Source organism: Podarcis erhardii (genome assembly GCF_964252035.2).
Source record: "Podarcis erhardii genome assembly, chromosome: Z".
Taxonomy (NCBI): domain Eukaryota; kingdom Metazoa; phylum Chordata; class Lepidosauria; order Squamata; family Lacertidae; genus Podarcis; species Podarcis erhardii.
The window spans coordinates 13,146,755-13,164,468 of NC_138504.1; the positions used below are offsets into that span (position 1 = coordinate 13,146,755).

At 39.8% G+C, this 17,714-nt stretch overlaps 2 long non-coding RNA genes across 2 annotated transcripts in view; both read right to left on the minus strand.

The window, feature by feature from the left end:
- The window catches only part of LOC309334101, a 552,008-nt gene that overhangs the window by 327,557 nt on the left and 206,737 nt on the right, over nucleotides 1-17,714 (minus strand). The gene's annotated exons all lie outside the window — the stretch shown is intronic.
- On the minus strand, nucleotides 1,348-4,888 carry LOC309334288. Its single transcript, XR_014152987.1, has 2 exons — nucleotides 4,807-4,888; nucleotides 1,348-2,964 (listed from the first exon to the last, which is right to left on the minus strand). It is a non-coding gene; the product is annotated as an uncharacterized lncRNA (long non-coding RNA).

A 17,714-nucleotide genomic window follows, 5' to 3' on the forward strand; every position in this document is an offset into this window, starting at 1 on the left:
GTCATGGAATATTTATACAACTTAGATGATAGTTGGGGACAACTGAAGTAGTGAGAGTTGTAATTTCTTGGTTATGTTCAAATTCTTTCAATAATGCAGACTAGCGGGAAATGAGAATAAAAGCTCAAGTGGAGAATGTAGCCAAGTGATTAGTTGGGGCCACTTGAGGACATCGTTTCAAATATTGAACTTCATGGAATATGGAGGGGAAGGTTATCATCATGCTTTCTGAGGGTCGTTCATTGCTAAAACAAAAATAAAATAAAACATCACGGGGACATTATATTTAGTAAAGCTGTAACAAGTCAGAAACTCATTGCCTCTTATTTAATTAAATATGAACTCCAAAGAATAATGTATCTGTATCTGTGTATTTATAGATAGATATAGATATAGATATATAGATGATATAGATATAGATATAGATATAGATATAGATATAGATATAGATGATATAGATATAGATATAGATATAGATGATATAGATATAGATATAGATATCGATATAGATGATATAGATATAGATGATATAGATATAGATGATATAGATATAGATATAGATAGATAGATAGATGATAGATATAAGGTAAGGATGCAGAGGAGTGGTGAGAGGCACCAGCTGGGGAATCCCCAGGGGAAGAAGGTTCAGAGCCATGAGATTGGTGGTGGGACAGCAATGGGGAGGGGTGTCAGATGGAGAAGATGCAGAAGACTGGCAGGAGGAGGTGTCAGAAACTGAAGCAGTAACAGGGTTTAGTGAGCAGGAAGAGGCTGTGGCAGAGAGCAGTCCAGATTCAGAGGCAGAAGCAGAGAGAGATGAAAAGGCAGAGTGGAGGCAGGCTGCTGAAGAATCCAGGGAGTCTCCTCCTCCAGCTGTGACCAGCTCCCTCCCCCCAGTCTTCCAGAACATGCAAAGAAATGAAGGTGGCAGAGCAACAAGAAGGAGCTTTAGGCTGCTGGGGAAGGAACCTGGGGGGGGGGAGCCTTAGAGAGTGGTGGGAAGGCAGGGAACTTCAGTCCTCGCAACTGCTTCATTGGGGCAAAACCTACTGAGAAAGGTTGCTGTGACCACTAGGACTGAGCTGTTTTGTTTCTTTGAATAAAGCATTAACTTCACTGGTTTCGGATGTTTTATTGCTGACCTACACCTGACTCCAGCTCCTGACACTGTAGCAGAAAAAGCACCTGAACTGAATATGATGCTTGATTATAAAAGTGTTCCTCCCATTATGATATATTGTTAATGCTCTGTTGAAAAAAGAAGCAATTTTTGATCACTAGTTTTGATATTTATATTCTGACAGGTGCTGTGTCAGAAACCCTGCGATATTCTAAAGGCTTAGAAAATGAATGTCAGACTGTTTTAATATATGTCTATATCTCTTTTGCTAGGAGCAATATATATTTTCTTTATAAAATACATACACAAAGACTTGAAATTAGGGGTGCACCCACATACATATAAATGACCTAGTTCAGAGATGCCACAGGTGTTTTTCTCATCCATGCAGTAGAACTATACCATGTGTGGGCTGCTCCATATATTTCCATAGGGTAAGCATATCTGTTTATCATTCAAGTGTGTTTACAGTTCTATTCAAAATAAAGTAATTGGAATTTGTGCCAATGAGCCCTAAAGACTTAGCAGATTGAGGGGGGAGGGGGAGTTGGTCTCTGAGGACTGTCACATTCTGCCCAGTTTGAGGTGTGTCTGTGTGCTACAGTTTTGTTACACTTTTTCAGAGTGAAACCAATTGGTTTCCCCCTCTATACTAGATAAAAATAATAAGGGTATTCATTAGATTCAGATAATTTAAGTTTGAAACTCAAGTCTCCCTCTAAAGGTAAATGCAAGGATTGTGGGGTGAGGGGAGAGACTCCTTTGTGACTAACAGGTCTAGCTTGTAATCATAGGGAAATAATTTACCAGTATTTTCCAATCCCAGCACTTGGGGGGGGGGAGGAGAATGAAAGATTTGCAAGAGTGAAATTTATGTCTCTGTGCTTTGGGAAGATACTAGAATGGGGAACCATTTCACAAGTTACAGGTCTAGCTTGTAATCAGAGGAAATTATTTAACCAATGAAGTTCATCCCTTTGTAGCTATTTCCACCCAAAAACATATTTAAATGTGACTAGGATATATGGCCCTGGTCCTATTTGTCTGCAGTTTGAAAGTTGTTCTTGTTTTACTTAAAGGCACTTCTCTTATGTTTACAATTTGCAGGTCAAATACCCACAAAACTCTAGGCTAGCCATTTAGCAGGTTTTATCCACTGTGGAGAGGCCTGCAAATTTCACCCACTTTGCCATTTTTCAATAGTGAATGGAGTAGGTGGGAGAAATGGGTGCACCCTGTCCATCTGGCAAATCTACTGCAGCCGTCCTTCTAAAAATGTGCCCGGTTCATGTTATGAAAAGCGGGCAGCCAGTCAGCCTCCAGCTTCTTCAGAGAAAGTTGGTCATTTGGAATACTCCAAGGTGATACAAATCTGGCCCGCATATCTTGGTGCCCCACCGTGCCCAGTAGAATTTTGCTTGATGTTAGGACACAACAGCCAGTATCAATGCTATCCTCAAATATAGTGCTTGATTTTTCATGTTCTGTTGTCTGCATAGCTCCATCCCCAGCTCCATTTCTTGGTCATATGTGAGTGTGATGTAATCTTGGGAAAGTTTCACAGAATGTTGGAAATGGGGAAATGTCTCTGTGCAGGTGCCATGTGTGGTGACTCATTGCTGGTAATGGGTTGCTGCATCACAGAATGACTTCCTCCACCCAGACCATTGGCTATCCTCAGCTAGAAGGGTTTCGATGTATCCTATTCAGGTTGCAACTTGCCCCAGAAATACTAATCTTCATTGGCAGTGACTTCTAGCTCCATGTTCACAGCTCCTGGCTACCTATTTCTCAGCTCTGAAAAGAACTGTGTGTGTGTTTCCTGTAAGAGAACCAGGAGTTTCCTAAAAAAAGAAAAAAAGAAAAAAATAATTAACAATCCAAAGATAGCCCTTTCTCATGAACATAAGGGAGCAAATGAGTAGAATGGATGAGCTCAGGGGACTGATTATTACCTATGGTACATGATGTTACTCAGCATAAGGCTAATTCACCAGTATAATTATAGTACATCTGGGCGAGAATGATTTAGTACAGCATCCCAACATGCAAGCCTCGTAATTAAGAGAGAATGGGATTTGGCTACTTTTAGAGTACACCTTTCCAAATTTTTGTTTGATCCAGTTGGCACCAGTAGCAGCAAATTTAATATGAGAGGAAGGCTTACAGGGCCGTTGTATTATATTTTCTTGGACATATTCAGAATGTAGTGATTTAATTTCAAGTGGGCCAATTTCTCCTTTCCTTTTAAAAAAAAGAAAGTGCACCATCCAGCTGCCTTCAGAGGGATTTCCTGGATATAATTACAAACCCATTGTGGCTGCATGCCTGAATGTGTGTGACAGTCTCTTTACTTTTAATATATACATTATCAACCTGAAGCTTTTTGAGCCAGACAGCAGCCAGACCAGCGGGAGAAAAAATGTGTTCAGATTAATTCTTGTGCCAACAGTTGGGTATGGGCACCTAAATCTCGTTGACTGCTGTGGAATGTCAGGATTATAGACTAACAGTCTGTTCCTAATCATGTTTACTTGGAAGTAAGGCCCATTGATTTCAGTAGGATATATTTCACAGTATTTGGGGGGGGGGATTGTAGGCTTGTGAAGAATGCATACATTGGCAGAATGTCACATCCCTTTTTCCACCCTCTCAAATCTAGATTTTTGATGCTGGTTTGGGTAGCACCCAGGGGATCATATTGACCTACCTCCATCTTAGCTCAGATGATTAGAGCATGGTGCTGATAATGCTGAAGTCACGGGTTCAGTCCTACCTGCATATTCCTGCATTTCAGGGGGTTGAACCAGATGACACTTGGGGTCCTTTCCAACTATAGAATTCTATGATTCTATTGTTCTATGCATGCAGCTCACTCATCATACATGCCTACCCCATATACGGTTGTTTGACTGCTTTGATCTGTGGAACTGATACTTATAAGTGGCACCATCAAGGAATCAGTCCTTCAGTGTGGCAGCATGTATGCTCTGAAACTTGCTGCCCATTGATATTAGGAAGAGGCTTTTGCAATATCAGCGATGCAGGTGACGCTGTGGTCTAAACCACTGAGCCTAGGGCTTGCCAATCAGAAGGTCAGCGGTTCGAATCCCTGAGACGGAGTGAGCTCCCGTTGCTCGGTCCCAGCTCACTGCCAACCTAGCAGTTCGAAAGCACGTTAAAGTGCAAGTAGATAAATAGGTACCACTCTGGCGGGAAGGTAAATGGCGTTTCCGTGTGCTGCTCTGGTTTTGCCAGAAGCGGCTTAGTCATGCTGGCCACATGACCCGGAAAAACTGTCTGTGGACAAACGTCGGCTCCCTCGGGCAGTAAAGCAAGATGAACACCACAACCCCAGAATCCTTCGCGACTGGACTTAACTGTCAGGGGTCCTTTACCTTTAATTTTGCAATATCATTTTTTGGTGCTTGCTACGAATGTTTAGGCAACCCTACTACCCAAATATTGACATGTATTGCTAACATGTAATTTTATTTTTAACATTGAATTCTATTTTATAATGCCTATTTTTTAAAAAAAACACCTGCTGATTTTACTTATATTTTGAAGAAAATTAGTTCAGCTTACTTTTAAAATCTGATTCTATTATCGGAGGTTATTATGATTAAGTGGCTCACATAATAATAATACTGTAACAAAGCAACATAATGAGAAAAACTAAATACAACAACATGAGACAAGTCTGAGGCAGGAAACAATACGAGGCAGTTGGTCCCTCATAACTGGCAATCTTAACTGAACATAAAGGAAAACACACTTGAGGGAGGGGCTGATTCCAGAGGAAAACACACAAGCCCCGCCCACCAGATACCGAACATTCTACTGATCAAATTAGGCCCCACTGTTTTTCATACAGTGACAATACCCAGATTATGTGTGTGTATATATATTTTTTAAAAAATGTAGGATATTCCCCACAATGTATAAGAATTTACTGATAATCTTAATATCTGAAGGGTAAGTGTGTGAAAGCCTTGAGAAAGTGTGTGAGAGCTCATACATTTCATAATTGCCGATTCAAAACCTAAAATAAACTCAGAAGAACATATTGTTTATTCTATAGTGTGTTCTTGTAGGTCTCTGATTCAGTCTCTAGCATATCCAGGTAGGCTGGGAAAAGCTCTTTGGCTGAAACCCTGGATCGCTGCTGCAAGTCAGTGTAGGAATTCCCTACACTGTTGCCATTGTCTGCAGCTGTTGTTCAACTGTCATCTTTAGCTACCAGGACCAGTGGTCAGGGATGATGGGATTTTTAGTGCAAAAACACTTGAAGGCGCTGCTGAGTGTGGATCTACCCTTCTTTTGCATGCATGGAACTAATCAACTACACTACGCCTTGTCAGTTAAATGCAGCTTACTCCTTCATATTTTAAAAAGTGACAGTTCAGGTCACCTCTGTCTTTCAGAAAGCTAGAGGGAAATCTAAAATGTAAGGACAGAAAAGAATGAGAGTTCACTTATGAACAAACATGAAAAGAAAACTTAGAAGGCTACATTGCAATTGTGCAGAGGTTGTGTATAATTGAATAGGCCATGTGAATTACCATATGCACCAAGAGTTCATGCAGAATTATGTGGGGGTTTTTAAATGTGCATTTATGCTTATCTTCTATATACTGACTACGGCATTGCTTTGATTTGTTAATGTCATATCAGATTTTTGCCATCATTTTATATTAGCATATGGTTAATGTGCTATGAACGTTTGCCATCATTCTGATCTACTTCAAATACATACTACTTTTGCACATTTGCAATTTGGCCTTATAAGTGTTGCTGCTTTGTGGAGAGGGGAAGAATATCAAAGAATTCCTACAAAATGGAAAAGGAAGCAGAAATTGTTGCAATTCAAATACTCATCTGTGGTCAGGAATGGAAATCAGTCAAGCAAATACAACCAGTATTCATTAATATCACTATTGTGCTTTTTGAAGCCCACATATGATATGTAATTAATGACTTTTAAAAAGCGGTTTTGACATTTCCTTTATCTTGAAATGATTGTTAAGTTATGCAAATGGTTAAGTAACTTATGTAGCTCATGTTATGTAGCTCATGTTTATGTTAAATAGCAGACGGCTAGACAAGTATTGTAGTATTTGATGGGAAATGAATTGCAGCAGAATGGAAACAGCACTAATTATGACAAGTACAGGTTTGAACAGAAATCGCTACCTTCTTACATCCCTAGGCGATGATGCCTTTCAATGTGTGATGGCCTGAGGCACAACCTGAATTTTGAGCTGCAATTTTCAGAGATATAATCAGCAGCCTTTCTAAATAGGGCACAGTCTCACACCATTCATCTTGCCCCTATTGTGCAGAATGGCTTAAAGACGGAAGGGCTGGTTCACCATTAGAGTTAAGGATATAAAAACCTTATGATGGGGAAAATGAGTGTTTGCCTGGGGCTTGGAGGAAGAAATCTATAATAAAACAGCTATTGATTTTTCACTCAGCATTGCTGAATGTTTCATTGAAAACTAGCCTTGACCCATCATTTGAATTTTCAATTAAGGAAATGTGCTCTGTGACCATATTTGCTATCGCATTCCAAGGATATTTATTTGAGTTGAGTGACATTTTTCTATTTTTTCACCCATTGTTGGGTTTGCACAGAAGTTCACCATTTTTTAAAGAAAGTTGTAAGTGCTAGGCTATGTTAGGATTTTCCAGTGCAGTATTGGGTAAATTTGGTTTATAAATGATTATTAAATATATAATATGGTTTATAAATGATTATTAAATATATGTTCACAGTAATTTCAGGACGAACATTTACTAAGACTGAGCAATTATGACATACCATTGAAGCTTTTAAAGTAGCTCATTTATATGTAGGTATGTAGGTATACAGAAGTCTTAGGCAAGGGAAATACTATAGCCAGTAGTATAGTGTTACCGGAATGAGCTATGAGCAAACAATATTGAGTTCAAATTTCTGTTCAGTCATTAACTCACAATGAGGCCATATTACTAGGCCTGAACTGTTTGCTTCAGTATATCCATCATAATCATCATCTTGGTCTACAGAATTTTTGTAAAGATTACTTGGTGAATGCAAGTGAAGTGTTTTGAGCCAATATGAAAAAAGCACCCTCTGCAAAAGGACCTAGTGTGTGATGTAAGCAATGTCTAACTACAGTGGTATCTCGGTTTACGAACTTAATCCGTTCCGGAAGTCCATTCTTAAACCAAAGCCATTCTTAAACCGAAGCGTGCTTTCCCTAATAAGGCCTCCCGCCGCCAGTGCCCTTCCACTGTTCTGCTTCCATTTGTAGACTGAGGTAAAGTTCGCTAACTGGAACGCTACTCAGTGGCGTAGCGTGGGGGGTGCAGGGGGGGCCGGCCGCACCGGGCGCAACATCTGGGGATAGGGCAAATCCACGGGTTAGGGGGTGCAAATCCATGGGTTAGGGGGCGCAAATTACTTGCCTTGCCCCGGGTGCTGACAACCCACGCTACGCCACTGACGCTACTTCCAGTTTTGCGGAATTCTTATACCGAATAGTGTGTAAACAGGGCTGTTCTTAAACCAAGGTACCACTGTAATTGGAAAAAAGTTCTCACAATGCAATTACATTTAGTACCTTATGTATTTGTATGTGGGCAATTGCCAAGCAGTGGCAGGTGACAATAGATGATGTTTTACATCTTACTGACAAATTGTAAACAAAGCATGAGATCCAGATGGCATCCATCTGAGTCTCATAAAGAGCTCAAATGTGAGATTGCCTCACAAAGAGCTGGTTGGCCACCATGCAAAATATAGTTCTGGACTAGATGAATTTCTGATCTAATACAACAGGGTTCTAATTATATTCTTAAGTACTAAGCAAAGTAAAGGTAAAGGGACCCCTGACCATTAGGGCCAGTCGTAGCCGACTCTGGGGTTGTGGCGCTCATCTTGCTTTATCAGCCAAGGGAGCTGGCGTACAGCTTCTGGGTCATGTGGCCAGCATGCTTCTGGCGAACCAGAGCAGTGCACGGAAACACTGTTTACCTTCCCGCCGGAGCGGAGCGGAGTATTTATCTACTTGCACTTTGACGTGCTTTCGAACTGCTAGGCTGGCAGGAGTCTTAAGTACTAATGTGGGTCAAACCAAGGACACAAGCAAAAATTAAAAAATAGTTGTTTCACATAAGGAAAGAGAAAGGAGAGGGCAGAAATTTGGGGGGCAGGGAGGGGGAAAGTGTAGGAAGAAGAACACTGCATCCTATGTAGCAGACTTTGAATTCTAGCCTAGAAAAGGTTGACATCTACTGATCAATGATGTCTAGGAAGACGAGGAAGATACCAGAGAACAAGTGGAAGTATTAAGGATCTGGGAGAAGGGTGAAAATCCCAGGCTAGTATGTCTGAAGCTTCCATGCCAGCCTGACAAAACCTTTTCAGAACTTCTCATGTGTACACTGACGGCTTATCCACACTTACTTTTCTTCTGCTTTTTATAGGCATGGTCCACACTGTAAAGTGCTGTATCTAAGTGCCCTTAATGTTTCCTCCAGAGCTTCTTCCACAAAAGCCTGCTCTTTAAAGCTAAATCAGAGCAAGCACCAATCTGCTTAAAACCTTTGCTTAAAACCTTTGCTCCGAATGGGTGCTAAAGAGCAGGTTTTTGTGGGGAAAGCTCATGGCAAAAAAGAAAAGGGGGGATGCTTGGATGCAGAGATTTTAAGAGTGGACCTGTGCATCAAAAGAGTAGGGCAAAATATAAGTGTAGATAAGCCCTGCATGGCTGAAGAGAGGATTGGGACCATGCCCCACCCCTCACCTTTTAACTTTGCATGTGCCGCTGGCCCAGCTCTTTGCCAGATTGTACATTCGGAGTGACATCTGAAAAGAAATGGTAGAATGTATCCATGCATAGGGGTTGCATATGACCAGGATTCCTATATGATGCTGTATGTGTGTATACCAATCACATAGCATACCTACAGGTGTATGCAAAAAAGGTGCTCCTTTCCAGATGTTGCTCTGAACACACACACCTCAAGGGGAAAGCAGCACCCCCCAAAAAAAACAAGCGTATACTTTGAGAAGGTATGAAGGAGGCATTTGGAAGTAGCCTTTTCCATAAAGGTATGTAGTCCCTAAACAAAGATTGCATGCTTTATGGAGAAGGATCAAGAGCTTTCATTGAACTGATGAATGTGTAATGCAAAAGCTCTTGTTGAAATCATTACAAGATAGCCTTCTGCTAAATAAGATTTTCTACAAGCATATAATGACTGAATACAAGACACCACAGAATTAACACCCCAGAGATTATTTTAAATTGAAGTGTATGAGCACAGACAAAACAACAGATTTGCTTTAATTTCAAAAAAAAGAAAGAAAAGGTAATCATGTTTATGTCAGGTGGAATTAAATTGAAGGCTGAGATGTTTCAGAGTGTTTCATGTCCTTCAAAGGGACTCAGTTCCCATTGACTTCAATCACATCTCACTTTCTTAGTGTCTTTTTGAAGAGGCGGAACATTTTTTCCTGTATAGATAGGGACCAAAATGTCCAGTTTGCTGAAATCAGGTGGCCAGAAATCCAGTTAAGGTTTCTACAAACACTATGTAACTTCCCTGACTTTATTCCAGCTGCCACTGGGCCAATCTGAAGAGCGGGATGACTTCGCTTTAAGAATATAGAGGAGGCCTTAGATAACCCCATTATATAATTTGGAAATGAGAAGAAAGCACTGAGACAGATTTTTAAAAGCAGCAAAACTCAAAATTTGCACAAGAGAGCACAGTCAAGTCATCTCAATCTGCTCCGTGTTATATAAAACTAATTTAGGAATTACACACATGAGGTATGCTTACAAATGATCTTAATTACAAACTAATTACAATTTGGTTCAGCTAATCAGATGATCAGCCGCATTGATTTTTATCAGCTGATTAACCCTAATATAAAGTGTTGCAGAAATGTGCCAGACTCTTACACGAACTCTATGTTGTTGCTGTTGTTTTGTATCTTCTCATTGCTTGGCTAGGCAGAAACTGCAAGAATCATACATATCTGATTTGGTATTGTAATACCAAAAGCCAGTGGTCGACTTACCCCAGTTTAACCTGAACTCTTGATTCAATCTAATCCAGCTCATTGGGTTGTTCTGGGATCACTGTAATATACTAATGCCCCATCTGCACTATGCATTTAAAGAAGTATAATTTCTCTTTAACAGTCATGACTTCCCCCAAAGAATCCTGGGAACTGTAGTGTGTTAACAGTGCCAAGAATTGTTAGGAATACTGAGCATTGTTAGGAGGCCCCTGTTCGTCTCACAGAGCTTTGATTTCTAGAGCTCCCTTGGGAGAGGGATTAACTGTTATACCACTCTGGCAAATGCAGTCTGGTGGGTTTTTGTAGGAGAATGATTCCCAAGTCTGGGGTGTGGGTAGTCTACTTGTTTTTAATTGGATTGGGCTTCCTCTGATGGAACAGGTACATAGTTTTGTAGTTATCTTAGATCCATCTCTGTCATTGGAGACTTAGGTAACCTCCATGGCAAGGAGCTCTTATTATTAACTGAAGTTGGTACACCAACTCTGCCCTTTCTTGGGCAGGAATATCTTGGGCATTGTGATTCATGCAATTGTAAGTGCACAATTAGACTACTATAGCATACTCTATGTGGGATTTCCCTTGAGACTGGTCAAGAAGCTGCAACTGGTACAGAACACTGCAGCAAGGACATTAAGTGGTATTCACTACTGCATACTTATTACACTTCTGCTGAGGGAACTGCACTGGATTCCTATTAGCTACAGCAGCATCTGCAAAGTACTGCTTTTAGTATATTAAGCCATTAAGAACTCCTGACCAGCTTATCCGAGAGATAGCCTCTCCAATATGTAAACCTGTTAGATCACAACTTTGGGACTGTCAAGGTTACATCAGTCCAAAACAAACAAGTGAACAAACACAACAGGGATAGCAAATGTGGTATTCTCCAGATGTGATAAACTCTGAACCCCAGACAATAGGGAACAGTGGTCAGGGTTGGTGGGAGTCCAGGAACATCTGCAAGGCACCAATTTGGCTCTCCCTAAAAACTACATTATTATTATTATTATTATTATTATTATTATTATTATTATTATTATTACCTGCCCTTCACCAAGGTAGATTTCAGCAATGTAAAACATAGCATTAAAACAGCTTTAAGCAAATTACATACCTCTACCTGCTAAATTTTTGAAAAGGAATGGAATCTTCTTCTTGGGTATAAGTTGGACTAGAGAAGAGATTCTTCAGCTCTGACTCCCTCATTGCTGGCTTGTTTGCTGACTTGTCCTTTTCATTTAACCCCAACATTCCAGAGTTCACATTTTCCACTTTCACATGTTATTGATATATAAAATTTTAGCTTCCACTTCTAAACATATATATGTATGTATGTATGTTGTAGCTCCTACTTACAAATAAGAGCCTTCTTTTTTCTTATTTCAATATTACTTAGAAATACTTTCTGAGCATCCTTCCATTTAGCAAAGAGGCCATACTTATTTTTAACAACCCCCCAGAGAGCTATGCTTAGAAGCAATGTCACAAAAGGAAAACCATAGATGTGTATAGCCTTAGAGTCACAGAAAAAAAAAACAAAAAAAGAAGAAGGATGGAGTTACATCAGGGACTATTTACACATATGGTTGAAAATGCTTGAGGGATTGCTCTTTGCATAACTGACTTGATCTATACCTCTTCGAGTAATGTACAGATTGGAGCTCAGTTATTCACTGACTTTTACAAATGTTAATAATAATAATAATAATAATAATAATAATAATAATAATAATTTGAATTCTGAAAGTCCATTTAGATATGTTTATTTTGAAAGAGAATATGCTTAGAATACATATTTAGATGTATTTAAAATATTTCTGTACACATATGTGATTTTTTAAAAATGGATTTATGTGTAAACAAAATGGAACAGACTTATGGATGAACACATGAAAGTGACATGGACTGGGAATACACTGGTTCACCAGTGCCTACAAATTGTTGCCTTGAGCCGCAATGTTAAAATATCTAAATAAAACGATAAAGTGCATCTAGAGGAGAGCATGCAGTAGCAGACAGGGTGCTGGTTTTTGAACAGAGATTACAAGGTTAAAAATCCTGCACAACCATGAAGCTCATGGGGCAATTTTCAGCTAGTCATTATCTCCCTTCCCCAACCTATTGCCCACCAGATGATTTAGACTATAATTTTCCCATAGTATAAATAATAGTAAAAAAAAAAAAGTAATGAAAAATTCCAAAGACAAAGATTTATGCCTGTTATCTACTTCCATCTTTCCATCAGACATTCAAAGCCACTCAGAATGACTTAACAAATTGGTCTTTATTGGATTCACTAAATCTGGGGGTGGTGTGTGTGCACTCGCCAAAACATATTTGTTGTGAAAAAGGAAAACAAGAAAACAATATTTGATAATGGACTTTTAAAAACAGGATCTTGTCAACAGGCCATTTTACAATTCAGAATGTCATTTTATAAGATCCCCCCCCCCCTTTGTCACCTTTCGTTACCAAATTAAATTCTACAGAGGTGGCTACGTTGGGGAAAAAAATATGTAGATCTAATCAAGCCACAGTATCCAAGACTGTATTTCTGAAGCTGAGGTTAGCTTCAAGGAACTTCATTGATCTTGGTTCTGAACCTTATAATCAAGTCTATTATTTAGAACTGGAATCATGCCAAACTGTACTTTGAAAATACCTCTCTTTCATTTCAAGGCTGTCTTCAAGGATATTGAGGGAAGGAGAATAAGAAGCAGGGGAAAGCTATTTCTTCTTCTTTTTTTTAATTTTCAAAGTGGACTTGCAGTTTGTGACCCTGAATGTACTTCTGTATAATTCTGATGCTTTGATGCCTACTCATATACAGAACAATCAATACAGTGATATACAACTTTACTTCCTCTTCCGCAGCACTGAAAAGTTCAAGGAATAATTTTTGTGGTCAGTTTTCTTTGTTGGAGGAAATACTATTGACATATGGTGTCTTTGTAAAAAAAGATGTATATACTGACATGTTAAATGGAATGTAGCATCATGTAGAGCAGGAATGGGAAATCTGCAGCTCTCCAGATGTTGTTGTACTCCAAGTCCCATCATCCACAGGAGAGATGGGAATCAGAGTCCAACAGTAACTGGTTCCCTATCATAGTGGTGTCCAAGACCCAAGCAATAGGGTTTTAGGATCTGTAAGGGATACTCACTGCCAGTTCAAGGGACAAGGGTTGAGTTGTATGATGTATGCTACAGTTCAACTTGTGGAAGATCAAATGGATCAGAAATGAAATGTAGTTCAAAGCAGGCAGGTGTGTGTTTGTCCCAGGTTCAAAAATTAGCTTTGCCATGTAGAATTACTCTATAGCGAGACAAGTTACTTGCACTAAGTTCTGAGTCTAAGACTTTATGAGGCCTGGTGGATAAGGAATCACCCTTACATCAGCTGAGTGTTGAGCTTCCTAAATACTCAATGAAGGCATGAAGTAGGGTAGGTAAGGGGTGCAGCCTGGAGAGAAGGAGTTATGGTAGAGTCAGAGTTACAGACTGAGGAGAGTCCTAAATGCTATGGGGCCCATGGCACAAGTAAGAACTGGACAGGGATGGAATGATCTGTTGGAGTTGAAGAGGGATTCTGGGATTTCAGATGGGGAAAGTTCGGGCAATGACGGGAAAGAGGGTTCCAACAGAGGGTGCTCTAGGGGACTGTGACTGGTGTAGTGGCACTGGGCATAGATTTTGGCATCAAGTTCTGACAAATATGAGACGCCAAGTTCTGACACTGGCTCCACCCCACTGTCCCTGGGCAACCCAGTTAAGTGCTGGCTTTTGGTTAAAAAGGAAAAAGTTTGGTAAGTTAAAAATGGTTTACCTAGAAACTCTTCAAAGGTCAGATTTATATGCTTTTCCATACAGGAATAAGAAAAGACAGGCAGTATAACCTTGGTTCCAAAGATGGTAAATGTTTTTAAATTATTTGTATAAATACACAAGGATGGCTTACATAAGCCACATGGTCTAAGGTTGGAGCAGCTTAGACCTCCTTACTGGTAGGGTACACGTGGTTCAAAGTAGAACTAAAAGTGAGACTCTTCGAAGGAACTGTGAAGGCTTTACCTCTGGAAGTGAGGTAGAGACAGATTCAACCAAGTCTTCACAGTGTAGCTGAAGAGCAGCAAACCAATTAGAGGAGCCAGCTAAACTGGTGTCAGAGAAGAAGCTGGAGAGTTGGTCTCAAGTCCTATCACTAAGGGCTGGCTGTTGTCTGAGCCATCATGAACAGACCTATCACTCCCTGACTCTGTAGATAGTCTGTATCCATGCACTAGAGCACTGCAGTTCCTAACCCTAACTACAGGGCCAGGAAAAGTAACTTTTAAAGTATTCCTTAGTTGTATAGTTGTGCCATTTTATGATGATAACTTAAAAGAGGAGACAAAACAACACAAGAAACCCAAAGTTTATTCAGGGCATTTTTATGGCTTAAATGTTTTTTTTGCTGAATGCATCCAGGGAAGCTCTTTTAGAGATGAGTATCACTTTCAGTTCTACTTTCAACTGAAAGTTCAGTCGAAGATGTCAACTTTCAATGCCTTGGGAGCTTTCTGATTTGCAGATCCCTTGGGATTGCTTCTGTTGGTGTGCTAATGGTTTCTGTTTACCCCCCAGACAGTACATACAAGAACTTTATAAATAAATGACTTCTGATCTCACTCTCCTTGGTTGTTGGTACCAACTCAGCCACCCAATGACATTTTATGGCTGAAAATGAAAAGCTAGAGAAGAGCCCAGTAGTAATCAAAGTCTGTACAGAGACTGTTTTAACAGATGCTCTGCCTTTATTCTTTTTCAATTGGTGTTGTCTTATAGAAAGACTGAATTTTTAAACCAGAGTTTGATGCTTACACATTGCAGTAAGACTGAGATTTCTGCTGGAAGTTCTAACTTGCTGGTGCTCATTCTTCCTCAGTTGCACACCTTCTGGTACTGCTAATTTCTCTCTCTCTCTACCAAATGTTAATTCTCACTTTCAAAGTTTTCCCACAAGTTGGCTTGGTTTACACAATCTCTGGCCCATAAGCCTGCATTGTACAGTACGCAGTTTTCGAAATAAATTGTGTTGCATATTTCCTGTGGCAGAGTTAATACCAGAGACCAACGGTGTCTTTGTATGGATGCTTGTTTATTAAGAATTCTAGTACCACCCTGATCTTCTACTCACCTGCAAGCATGGTCAGATACTGGGGAAGTGACCTGGGCAACACTCACATCCATAAAATCTGCAGTGCTTCCCCCATTAAACAAAGCGATTGATTGATTCCATTTATGAATTGCTCCCCATAAAATATATTGAAGTGATTTCACAATAAATTTCACAGTCAATAATAATAATAATAATAATTTATTTATACTCCACCCACAATTCCATATGTAAAAAAACAACAACAACCCTAATTCATTTCATCTGTAAAGATAAAAATCAGAACCAATACAGATACAGGCTGGTTTAAAAGGTGGGTGAAACAGGAAGAATAACCACTGACAAGGCCATAGAGACAGGCTTTGTCTGGTAAGCAATGGGAGGGAGTCCCAAAGGGTAGGTGCCACCATAGTTAAAGACCTAGTTCCTACATTATATGAAATGGACCTTCTCAAGAGATGGTGTCTGCAGAAGGCCCTCTTCTGCAGAGTGCGTTGTTTAGTATCTGCTTTGCCTGCAGAAGATCCTAGGTTCAAACCCCAGCATCTCCAGGTAGGATTGGGAGAGATTCCAATCTGAAACCCTGACTCGGTATAAGGCAGATTCCTATAATCGACTGCATATATACAGATAGTCAGTGTTCCAATAGAGAGCCACCAAGGGGATAGTGAACCCAGGTGATCAGATGCACATGAGCTGTTCAGTTTTAAAATAACGTATCTGCTCATGCATGCTCATACATTTGGTGTGTGGAGTACAGCAGAGAGCGGCTCTGCAGAGGAAGTGGTAGACACCACTGGGGCCATCTTTCTTTTTGTGTGGAATGGCTGGTATTCTTGGGATTTCCCAGTGTTTTGGGAAGCCTAGAGGCAGATCCTTTCACCACTTGGAACCAAGGACTGTAACATAAAGTTTTGGTCAACCAAAATGATCACGGGATTGTAACAATTTCCCTATTAGAGAAGGTGACATCAATTGGAGCTTTCTACTTTAGGAGAAAATGTGAATGGCTGTTATAAAATTGTGCATATTATGAAGAATGAGGATAGAGAGAAGTTTCTTTCATAATGCTAGAACCATCCAGTGAAGGTGAATGGCTTTAAAAGAGGATTTGATAAATTCATAGCTATATTCTCCTTTCTCTGTTGGAGGAGTATAGGGTCATCAGTGGCTATCTATGATGGCTATGTATTCTAGCTCCACTGTCAGAGGCAATGTGGCTCTGAATATGTGTTGCTAGGAATCAGAAGTGGGGAGAGCTTTTTGCACTGAGATCCTGCTTGTGGTTTTTGGACTAATTCAACAGGGCCATTGTTATCTGTGCTATATCAACAAGACCCTAGGCCCAGAGATTCTTTTTCGTTGTGCCCTGCTGAAATATCCAATGCAACTAAGTCCTCACACAGATACCTTCTGAAGTGATGGATATTTTATCACATTTTTATAGAGGGAGATAAAACAACAGTTCCATCTCAAAGTGAAAAACTCATTAAAAATGAGAGTTACAACTGGGGCCCAAAGTTTTACCATATTTATACTTTGTTGTCTACAGAATGATCTTTTAACTGTTTTATCCTTAGACCCTTACATCCTAGGAAAGTTATTGTGAAAATAAATCAGATCTTTCCTTTCTACAAACCTTTAACAACTGGATATCCACCCCCTTTCCCGGTAAAAGACTATTTGGAGGTTTATATCATCATCTTCCCTGTAAACTAGGTCTCGCTTTTTTTTTCTTTTCTTACTTACCTTGTTAAAATACTACACAGTGGTGGAAGCAGACTGAGTTAAACGACCAATGTTTCTGCAACAGAATTGTTAAGCCACTCATAAATTCAAGACTGAAGGGTCTCCATAAATAAGCATTTAATGCATAGCCACAGCTGGGCTGATGTCCACAACTGCTATAGATATCCAGCAGAAGCCATTGATGTCCCCATCATTAGCCATAGGTGGGCTTAAGATGCCAGCATTTTCAGGAGCTGGGCCAGATTTCTCTTTCTTTGGCCATTGTCTCCCTGCTGAAATCTATAGGCCAACTATTTGCCTGGTTCCTTCTCCGCCTACTTGGACTGCGCTTTGGTAAGCTATGTAAGAAGTAACTTTGATGTGTGTATGAACAGTGTATCTTAGCCCCTCTGAATAGTGTGTTGCCCTAACTAGGACTGACTTTCTGATGAGAATTTTGGGATAGAGCAGCCCAGTCATCATTTAGATTTTTTTTATATATCTATATCTATATCAACTATATCTCTATCTCTATCTCTATCATCTATATCTATATCTATATCTATATCTATATCTATATCTATATCTATATCTATATCTATATCTATATCTATATCTATCTATAT